At 35.7% G+C, this 11,716-nt stretch overlaps 1 pseudogene; it reads left to right on the top strand.

Moving 5' to 3' along the window:
• The first annotated feature begins 1,229 nt into the window (after positions 1 to 1,229).
• The window catches only part of LOC112636482, a 47,697-nt pseudogene continuing 37,210 nt past the window's right edge, over positions 1,230 to 11,716 (top strand).

Below are 11,716 nucleotides of genomic sequence, written 5' to 3'. Positions count from 1 at the left end.
ACGAATGTTCTGCATATCAACTGCAATACAAATCATTCTGCTATCCTCTGGAGTTTGTAGAGAAGATAATTCTTACTTCATTTGCTATAGGGAGGTGCATCTTTCTGGCATCTTCCACAGGACTGTGCTGTTCTGGACTCTGTCCAGAGTCAACAGCTGAGCAGCATGATGTAGCCTATGATTCAAAGGCCCAGGGCAGAAGGGAAATAATTCCCCAATGCCACTTTGTACTATCTTGCTTTTTACATAAATAAATCAACATCCTCTGAATATATTTGATTGTGTAGGTAGTAAATTTAAGAAGTTTGCTTCATGTGAAGATGAAACAAGTGATATTTGGTCCTTTAAAAATTGGTCACTGTTGAGAGAAGAACTACACCTCTCTGAAATTATTTTTAAGGTGTGCATTTGGGTAAAAATATCACTGTTATCAGAATGTCAGGTTCTCCCACAAGGAATTTTTTCCCACAAACATCTTTTATTTTCTTGTTACTCTAAAAATATAACTGCCTTAGAGAGCAAAGTTGAAAACAAATACACATTTTGCTGAATTCTTTATATTTCATTCATAGACCTTAGCAAAAGGCTTTAAGATGTATTTAAGTAATTTTTAATGCATTTAAAATGAACATTAACCTGTAACATACAAGCCTACAGTAGGCCAGCTTTCAAGCTGCACATTGAAAAATCCATATTGAATTAGACAAGGTAAATAGAGCCAGTACATGATTCTTAAGTAGACCTGACATTTACTGTTGGAAACATATAGGATCTGTTGCTATTACTTAGCCTTAAAAGGAAAAATGAGTCTTGGGCCCATTTTTGAAATTATGAGGTACCATAAAAATTGTGGCATTCTGAGGACCCGCCCTTTCTAATTTTGAAAAGTGATACAGAATTTGAAAAAAGATGGAAATCTTACTTTTACAGTCAACTGTGCTCATTAGGAGCTGGAGCAGAATTTCTCTACCATGGCACTATTAAAATCTTGGGGCAGATGATGTTTTGTTGTGGATGTATCCTGTACTTTGTGGATGCTTACCTCTATCCACTTACTGTCAGTGGCACCTCCAGTCATAAAAATTAAAAATGTCTCCAGAGATTTCCAAATATCCCAGGGGGAGATGCAAAATCATTCCTGGGAAAGGACCACTGCTGTTGAAGTGTTGCATAAAATCTTTTCAGCCCTTCTCCATTCTTGCAGACAGTAATCTCTGACACTTGACATCATGGATTCCTTCAATGTTGAAAAGGTGCTCTTCTTTCTTTTTGTCTGTGTTGTTCCTGGATCCCCTCTTGGCTGCCTATTTACTGACTTCTCTTTCTCTTCCTTCGTACCACTCAATGAGTCCGGTAAGATTCAGCTGTGAACACTTTCTCTGTTTCCTTTCTCTTTTATCAGGTAGTTTAGTTCATGATTGATTGCTTAATATTATTTCACCTACAGCTCAGGCTTTTCTAAGCTCTAGATTTCCACCTATCTTCTGGAAACTATGCACCGATACTGTAAACTCCTTATAACCGCCACATACCTAAAAACCACCTCCATATCCATTCGTGTTTTCTGTTCTATTATTGCCTTCATCAGCCTCCAGGTGTTCCTGGTTTTAAAATAGGGTGTTGTCTCTTCACTATATTTAATACACAATCATTTGCCTATTATACATTCTGTCCAATCATTTCTGCCTTAGGAAAGCCCTTATGTCAAAATGTTCTTTGGTAACCTCTGGATCTATTCTAACCCAGGCTCTTACTGCTCCCTGTCTTATGTTTGAAGATATTTTCCCTATTGCCTCCCTGTCACTTCCTTTATCTTCCCTAGCTTTGTAGTTCTAGAAGAGGATCCTTCCTAAAGTATAATTCTGATTATAATTTTCCTGCTCAAAACTAATTTTAAATTGCTCCATTGCCTCTAGACAGTGACAGCCTCCATGATCCAATCCAAATATTCTAGTTGTTTTTTTGACTCCCCTTACCATACCACCTTGTAACCATTTCCTCTCCACTTCTAATATTAGACCAATGAATCATCTCAATATACCTTTTTACCTCACCGTGCAACTATTCCTCCAGCTCTTTTCTTTAGCAGAAATGTTCTTTCTTCTCTCTACTCAATCAATCCTACTTACATGTCAAGATTCATATCAAGGTAAAACTTCCAGATTCCCTGGCAGTAATCTTTCTGTCTCCCAACCTCACCAAAATTCAACATTTTGTATTTTACCTATTCACATATATGCTTTTTGCATTCTTAAATAATAAGTTATTTGTATTTCCTAAATTATGCAGCATAATGTCTTGTTCTTGAAAGGTACTTAGTGTTTGTTGAGTTATATCTATATCAGAAGATGGGGCTTGTTTGGGCCCTAGCTTCACAAACAGTAAGAATCTGACATTGCATATAAAGAATTACCCACTGTCACATTCTTCCTAAATACCTAAGGTCTCAGTGGCAGATAGTATTTCTCAAAAGTAGCCACAGCAATATTTTCAGTCCAACATACTTTTCTAGTACCTTGCCACTCCTCTTCAAAAAGTCGAGTCTATTTCCTCTCCCTTTGAAAATGGTCAGGGCTTTGCGGTTGACACAACAACAGAATGCCGCGCAAGTGATGCCACGTGACTTCCAAGGACTGGTCCTCAAGGGCAATCTGGCTTTTCCCTTTCTTACTCTCTTCAGAATCCTCATCCTTGGAACTCAACTTCGCACATACCGGGAGACTCCCGTACAGAGAGGAAATGAGCCCCATAACTGACAGCCAGCATGGACTGCCCATCAGCAATGTGACTGAGGGAGTGAACCTCCAGATGATTCTTTCAGCACTGAGTCTCCCAGTTTTCCTGCTAAGGCTTCAGACATCATCATGCAGTAGAGGAAAAACAGCCATTCGTGCTCTGCTCTGTATAATTTCTGACCGAGAGTATAAGTAGTTGTCTTAGACCGCATGTTTTAGGATAATTTACTATGCAGCCATAGTGGCTGGAACATACTTCCAAGTAAATCTAGCAGAAAATGAAATAATATTTTTGTTTATTTTCTACTCATATGTAAGAGATGAGCCTTTTCTCTCATAAAGAAATATTTTCTACAATGTTGTGGTAAGGGAAAGGGGCAAGATAACCCAAACACACTGAAGGGAGCTCTAAGTACAGGGAAGAACATATACATATTATAGCCACAGTTTTTTGCTTTTTTTTTTTAACTCATCTATTATTTTGAGTATGATAATACTATGTTTGTGTATGATAGAAAAATTTAAACTTTGTCAACCTCTGGGAGAATGTTCAGGTAAATTAAAGATATTTTGGAAATTCAGACTAACAAATGCATGGCTAATTATAGGCATACATTTCAAGGGAAAGATTTTCAGGTAAATACAAATTTGTTTTATTTTATTTTATTAAATTATTACCTGATTATTACAAATTTGTTGTTTGAGTAAATAAAAAGTTACTGTACAATTTGAAGGTTAGCCTTTTTTTTTTTTTTATGGCATTATCTTTCATACAGATCTCTAGAAGATGTTTACTTTGAGGAAATGTTGATCTTTTAAAGATCTGCCACAAAATTCTTCTAGCCTACTTTCTGATCAGCTCCCTTTGTATTACGAGTCTATGAAATGATAAATCACAATTATTTCCTGTTTGATTTCTTCTGCATAACAGTCCCCTTAGCTCTCTTCTCATTCCCAGTAATTAGTGAGCTCTCTTCTCTTTTACTGTTAATGTCACTAGTATTCAACTGACATCTGTCAAAACTTTTGGTATTCTTTATTGAGTTATTATTGAAATGCTTTTAAAATGGATGAATGCGGCCGGGCGTGATGGCTCACGCCTGTAATCCCAGCACTTTGGGAGGCCGAGGCGGGTGGATTACGAGGTCAGGAGATCGAGACCATCCTGGCTATCACGGTGAAACCCTGTCTCTACTAAAAATACAGAAACAAAATTAGCCGGTTGTGGTGGTGGGCGCCGGTAGTCCCAGCTACTCGGGAGGCTGAGGCAGGAGAATGGCGTGAACCCGGGACGTGGAGCTTGCAGTGAGCTGAGATCCAGCCACTGCACTCCAGCCTGGGCAAAACAGCGAGACAGCGAGACTCCGTCTAAAAATAAAAAAATAAAAATAAAATAAAATAAAATAAAATGGATGAATGCAACAATCATAAAGTTGTCAATTTTATAACTTCTGGATGAACTTATGAGAATTATTATGGCTTTATAGTATCAGGTGTGAAAGCATTCAAAATGAGTCAAAAGATTTTTTTCCTGTGTCTCTTAAATACAATTATGAATTTAAAAAAACATAACAAAAACAGCATAATGATCTAGATATTATTACTATTATTGCTACGCAGTAGAAATAAAACTTTGTTTATACATTTTTCAAGATGTGGACCTATTTTCCAGTATTTTTACTTTACCAAACCCTGTTTTTTTTTTTTTTTTTTTTTTTTTGAGACGGAGTCTCGCTCTGTCGCCCAGGCTGGAGTGCAGTGGCCGGATCTCAGCTCACTGCAAGCTCCGCCTCCCGGGTTCCCGCCATTCTCCTGCCTCAGCCTCCCGAGTAGCTGGGACTACAGGCGCCGCCACCTCGCCTGGCTAATTTTTTGTGTTTTTAGTAGAGACGGGGTTTCGCCGTGTTAGCCAGGATGGTCTCAATCTCCTGACCTTGTGATCCGCCCGTCTCGGCCTCCCAAAGTGCTGGGATTACAGGCTTGAGCCACCGCGCCCGGCCACCAAACCCTGTTTTAAATAAAGTGAAAGTAGTACTCAAGAGATTGCAAATTTGAATTAATTATAAAATCATAAATCAGATGTTAATTTTGTTAATTCCAAACATATTTAAATATAATGATATTAACAATAAAAATATAACAACAAATATTTATTGAGCATTTACTATATGTCAGACACTGATAGGTACTGTTCTAGAGTTAGTTTATCAGATTCAAGTATTAATGCATTTAATCTACACAATTACTTTGGATACATACTTTAAATTTCCTTTTTTTTAATAGATGAGGAAAAAGACTTACAGGGCCTATCTATGTATAGAAATGCATTCGTTTTCAACATATATCTATGTGTGCTCTTTGTAAATGTACATGCATACACAAATACAGGCACACAAATTAATATAGCTGTATCAAGTTTTCTGAAGGAAAGACACAACATCATTTAACTAGCATATTTTCTTCTTTGTTTTTACAGTGGCTATAATCCAGTTTCTGTCTAATAATTGTCTTCCCTGAAATGCCCATTTTTCTCCAGAAATGGCCTTTGAATAGAATGTTCTAGCTGAGGGGCTCTCTGTTGTAACGGTTCCCGTAGCCATCAGTACATTAGCTCCAACTGCTGCTGTAGCCATTGCCATTTACGTTTCTCCCAGGAGAATTCAGATGAAAAAAGGAAACTGTTAGTGCTAAGTGTGTGCCAGGTTTGGATATAATCTCTAAACACATTCTAGCTGAGCCTAGAATGAGAATATTTTCTTTTATTTTTTCAATGGGCAAAAATACTATGTTATAGAGTACTAAATGTGAGTGCATTACAATAAAAACAGTAGTATAGTAAAAATAGGCACTCTTAGGAGGACAGAAAAGATTTTATTTGGAACAATAGCTTTAAAAACAGACTCTTACTTCTCTAAGTTTAAGTACTGGGAAGCCAAGGGGACAAAATTCCAATTTAGTTACTGAACCCTCACTTTTTCCAGATTGTTCTTCCCTTAAAATAGGTAACAACAGTGACTGTAATTTCAACCAAGGAGTTTGGCACTAATTCAAAATGAGGATTTTAATGAACTTCGATGTTATCCTAACATCTCCTCTCTTCTCCTAAAACCATATATGTGAAGGTATATGTACCTTCACATACATATTTCTTTGCCTATTTTTATCTTTAAACGTTTTATTCTTCTACACTTCGATTTTGCTGAAAGTTATGTTCTAAGTCATAAGAAGGGAGTTTCATGTAAATCTGTAGCCAAGAAGACTGGGAATCATGAAAGTCTTTGGAAATTAAACCCTTTATCTTCAAAATGTGGTGTTATTGCTTCTGAATGTGAGAGTTAAAGATTGAAACCTGCTGCTAAACGACCTTGCTCAATATGTTTGTAGGTGCAGCTCAAAGAGAATCCAACAGATTCCTCCTTGTTTCTGTGCAAGTAGATGATGCCTCACAGTCAATATGGTAAAGTCTGACACACTCTACAGAGAGGGGAGGGTAGAATGTTAGTTTGAGCACAACTGGAAAAGGTGTAATTAGAGAGTGAAACCATAATAATAGAATAAATATAAAACTTATAAAATAAAAGTAAAATAAAGCAAGAAACTGTGAGTAAAAATTCGTGTAAAAGATCAAAACTAAATGTAAACCTTCCTAATAATCCCACAGCCTCCTGGAGTTTTAAATCAGAAATATTATAGCGGAATAAACCCAAATATAAATGACTTAAATAACCATTCCAGAATCCCACAAAACCATTCATCCATACTTCCATTTATTCAGTTATTACTGTAATTGGTAAACCAAGTACAGTATTGTGGCCTTCTGACCATGTGAGATACCAGAAGTTAGACTCATTTTTAAATCACAAAGGTACTATGAAAAGCAATATTGAAAATTTTAATGAGATGGGATAATGCAAAGAGGCAGTCTTGGTAAATGATTAAGTGACTGTTATGTTTTTATGAGGTTTACTGCTTCTGGTATATATATTATTAGGGTGGTGTGTAAAAGTGATATGACAGAAATTCTTTTTTCCTAGATAATTCCACCACTTTACTTCTGAACAAGATTTAAAAACTGTTTTGTTTTACAACTCATACCAATCCCTCATACATTTTTCCTTTGTTCTCTACTTCTCTTTCTTCTCAAGATTCCAAACCTAACAGAGTTTATAAATGCATGTTCATGGCTGGGAAGTAAAATGAAATCTGAGAGTTGTTGAAGGACAGTATTGAACTAGTTCAATGAATTGCATTTTTTAACATAATCCTAGATATTGAGCATATAGTTGTGGCAAATGGATAGGCTTGATGACCCGAATACATTACCTATTCCTTTATCCATACACTTTGCTCTGTATCTTTGCAATTCCTATTAAAAGGGTTGGTGTTTATTTGCCTATCGCATCAACGGCACATAGACATGTGATTTGCTTTAGTCAAAAGATTGTTAGCAGGCTTCACACAAGCAAAGGCCTAAAAAAATTGTTTGTATTGTACATTTTTATTTACTCCCTTGGAAGCCTGCCCTATCAGATCAAGCCTGAAGTAGCATATGGAGGATGAGAGACCAGGTGGCACAGTGTCAACTTATCCAATCCAACAACCCCCTAGATCACCCAGCCCCTATACTACAAAACAGCTAATCACAGATATATGTGGGAGTCCAGAAGGTCCCAGTGAAGCCCAGCAGTGATAAGCAGAATCCCCAACCCACTAATACATATGTAGGAATAAACAAGTCATTGTTATATAAAACACTTAACATTTATATAAAAATGTGAGACATTTGTTAAGCAGCAATAGATAACTAACATAACATCTCAAAAGATTTATACTCTTCATCTTTAAAAGCAACATCATTTGGAACATCAAGGGGGAATAGGTTTTGGTTTCTGCCAGATGCTATATTAAGAACATTATTAATATTAACATTATCATCCTCACAATCCTACACAGTAATAGTAAAATCAACACATTTAAATTGTAAACTGAGACACAGAAACGATAAGTGATTTGCCCAATATATTAGGTAGGGCTAGACCCTTCAACCAACACTGCTTAGCTCCATAATATGGGATTTTTAGCTACTGAGCCATATTAAATAAGACCACCACTCTTCTGGTAGAGCACTGCCTTTTGCAGGGATAGATTCAGGCTGGTGTTTCTTTTATTCATTGAAATTTTCTTCCATGTGATCACTTTTCCAGTCTAATCTTTTCGTATAATCCATTGAGATAAGTTCATGGATTGTTTCTTCCGATCTCAAAAAGCCTAAGAAATGAATAAATATAATTTCAAAAGACTAGTCAGAATTTTAAATGAACACAGCCCACATTTCTGCTCTAGTGTCCTATGAACATGACTTCTTCTATGTCAAATATAAATGTTCAATTATTTCTTAAATAGGAAGGCTATTTAATGAACATTCTTTCCTTCTGCTCTTCATTTTTTTGTTGTTTGTTTAATCAGTTTTGAGAACAAACGTAAGGCAAGTATTGTATTATATGCTAGGCAAGAATTTTTAACTGGACAGAACTCACAGGCCACGCAGAGTGAATCTGGAGAAACACCCATGTGGGAATCAAACAGGAAATCCTAACACCTGATGACTCCACCTGTTCCCTCTGACTCACTCCAGGCACAGCTGAGGTGATTAACAAGGTATCATGTCTACTTCCTGTGTGGAATCTATTTCATAGCTCCAGGGATTGCCGCTCTTCCTGGATGATTATTTCCCAATGTTTTTAGGAAGACATTTACTTAAACCTGTGATATCGCTAGGGAAACGTGAGGAAAATATTAAAAATAACTGGGATAAGGGAGAAGAGAAAGTCTGTATTTTAAAACACAAAATGAATGAGATTTGTATTTTGGGAAGAGACCAGTTGTATGTGAAGAGCTGAGTTCGACCTTCAGAGTCCAATGACAGTTGACCACTCCCTCCTATTCACCCAAGTGTGAAATATGAGAGCAGAGGGACCCTTATTGAATTTAAAGGGCAATAAATGTAGACCAAATAAAAAGAAATATTTTCTCACACAGCATATAGTTAACCTGCAGCATTTCTGGCTCCAAGGATCATTTAATTAAATAATCTGCACAGACAGAATTAAGTAATTTTATGACCACTAATAACATCTTCAGTGCTACAAAGTGAATATGGTGAAGGTAAATCAACTCACATTCTTCAGGCGTAAGTTAATTGTCCATAGAAGATAAGAATAATTTTCTTTCCAAGTGGAAATAACACTGGACCACCCAGTAAACCCCAACTGACTTCCTTATAGGTAACAGGAGAGAAATTTAGACTAATCATTTCTCCAATTGTGAACCACCCCCCCCCTTACAATATTGATGCCAAAACCATTAGTGGTTGAATCTATCTTGGCATCTCTATTATATTTTATATACAAGTAAAGGTTTATTGCAGGAAAATCTATAAAAGTGGGGGAAATAAATTAGAGAAATTAAAGATATGAATAGTTTCAATTATACAATTGAAAAAAACAGTAGTGTTTCATTGGCTACCCAAAATTTGGTATGTTTCCTGACAGTCAGCTTTAGTTAGTGAAACACTAGATTTTAATGGGAAAATGTGGGGGTAGACTGCCGTAATAAAGTGCCACACACTAGGTGCCTTAAACCACAGATAGGTATTTTCTCATATTTCTGAACTGTTGAAGTTTAAGATCAGGGTGGCAGCATATTTGGGCTCTGGTGACAGCCTTCTTCCTGACTTGCAGATAGCCACCTTTTCCTTGTGTCCTCCCACAGTGTGCAAAAGGAGAGGAAAAGAGCCACCTCTCTGATGTCTCTTCTTAAAGGTCACTAATCCCAACATCAGGTTCCCACCCTCATGAACCTCATCTCAACCTAATTAGCCCCCATCTCCAATGCCATCCCATTGGTGATCATGTCTTAAACACATGAGATTTTCAGGTTGGGGTTGGGGGACACAATTCCATCTTTAGCACTAAATAGTCACTAAGTCCACAATCTAATCAATAAATAAGGAAATTCTCATGACAAGCAACTTGTATATCCAAACTCCAAATAAAACCAAGTAATATTCTTGGCAGTAGAGGCATCAAAGGGAAAAAAAGTCCTTCCTTCATCCTTCATCTTAAATTGTGTTTTTAGTTTGTTCAGGGAAGTACATAGTACATATACAAATAAATAATCTTAATGCAATGTTTTACATAATATAAAGAGAGGGTATAACTAATGCTTTGGAATCACAGAGAGAAAAGATGGTAGAGGGAAAAGTAACAAGTAAGAGCTTGTCAACTAGACACGAGTATTCAAGAAGAGTTGCAGAGTTAACTGCCATTACATGACCAGGCAGAGGGAAAGAACATGTCACATTCTTGATAGACATAGCCAGTAGTACAATCTGGCTGAATCATATCGTGAATGACAGGGAACTGATGCTATTTATCTGAAAAGGTATGTGGAAATCAAATGTAAGACCAATTGCTTCTGTAGATCATAAAAACCTACATTTCTAAAGTAGAGGATCAGTAGTAGAAAGGTTAGTAAAAGAGAAAATGTATTCAACAATTTTTCTCATATGTTCTACAAATAGCAAGAAATGCCTTACAAAGTGACAGCACACTTTGTATGTATTCTGGAGAATGTTTCCTTCTCCAGAATTTTAGAATGGCATTGACAATAGGAGAATCTGAGGCAGCTAGACAAATTTAGGGCATCTACACAAAAAAGCTAAATGTATGATGGAGACATAGCTACCAGCTCTTGAGCAAAAGAAACTGAGAGATGGATTATGATTCTTCATATAATTATTGAAAATTAAGAGAGTAGTAAATAAATTATCATAGGAGAGAGTTGACCATACTGCATCAGATTGAACTGATTTAGGAAACTGAAATTTCCTTGTGATTCACTTTCATATTCTCTTCATAGTACTAGTAAAATAGGCCTTGGACACATACTGGATTTAGATACTTGTCAAAACACATGCATGACAGAGCATTCTTGACTGCTTTGAAGGTTCATTACAAGATCCTGTCAGAGGAAAGAAAACTGTGGGAAGGTATTATATTTCAAGTAAATAAGTAAAAATTAATTAAAATTATGAGTCGACAGAAAAAATCAAATATTACAGATTTGTGTTGTGCATTGATTCATATGACTATGTATTATTATTTTATTGAGGAAATAATCTATAATTTTTTCTTTGCTGAGATGACTATGATTTTAATTATAAACACATTTAACATAATTTCTAATTAATTTTCTTTTACATGGGTTTCTATATATACAGCATAAAACTAAAAGCTGAGTGGCACTGAGGTATTCCCATTTTTGAAATGGGGTACATTTATTCCTTTGGAGACTGGGAATTTGGAATTCTATTATTTTAAAGGAATAAAAGCTTTTAAAGGATGAGAACATCAAAATAAGGTCAGAGGGACAGCTACAAAGAAGAGAGTTATAACATTTCATCACACTCTTTAGCTCTGTTTATTCTGCTCATCATTTTTCAATTTGTGATTTATATCTTTGTTATTATTAAATTTTAAAAAAAAGTTTAAAAAAAACTTTAAAAAGTTTAAATAAAACTTTGGCCATTTAGCCTAGAAATTATATACATATTTTCTCCTGTGTTAAATGAGCACCATTTACATCCTTAACACTGTTAAAATTTTCTGTGGGAAACACATTAACCAATTTACTCTGGATTGCCTCTTTGTATAATTTTGTAAAGTCTTTACTTTCCTCATATTTAGCTTTATCAAATAAATTAAGTTCATGCTTTTATATTTTTCCTATAACTCAACAGCATAATCCTAGAAAACTGAAATTTAAAGTGTCTTAAAATATCATGCAAAACAAACAAAAATATGAAAGTCCTATTTATGAAGCAGAATCTACATTCTCATAGAGTATATTTTTATGAATAATCTTATTCAAAGTGTTTTGAAGTGACTCAGACACAACCCTAATCATACTTATGGTTGTTG

Source organism: Theropithecus gelada, chromosome 12, assembly GCF_003255815.1.
Source record: "Theropithecus gelada isolate Dixy chromosome 12, Tgel_1.0, whole genome shotgun sequence".
Lineage (NCBI taxonomy): Eukaryota > Metazoa > Chordata > Mammalia > Primates > Cercopithecidae > Theropithecus > Theropithecus gelada.
The sequence above is the reverse complement of the archived record's forward strand: the minus strand, read 5'-3'. Positions and strand labels throughout refer to the sequence as shown.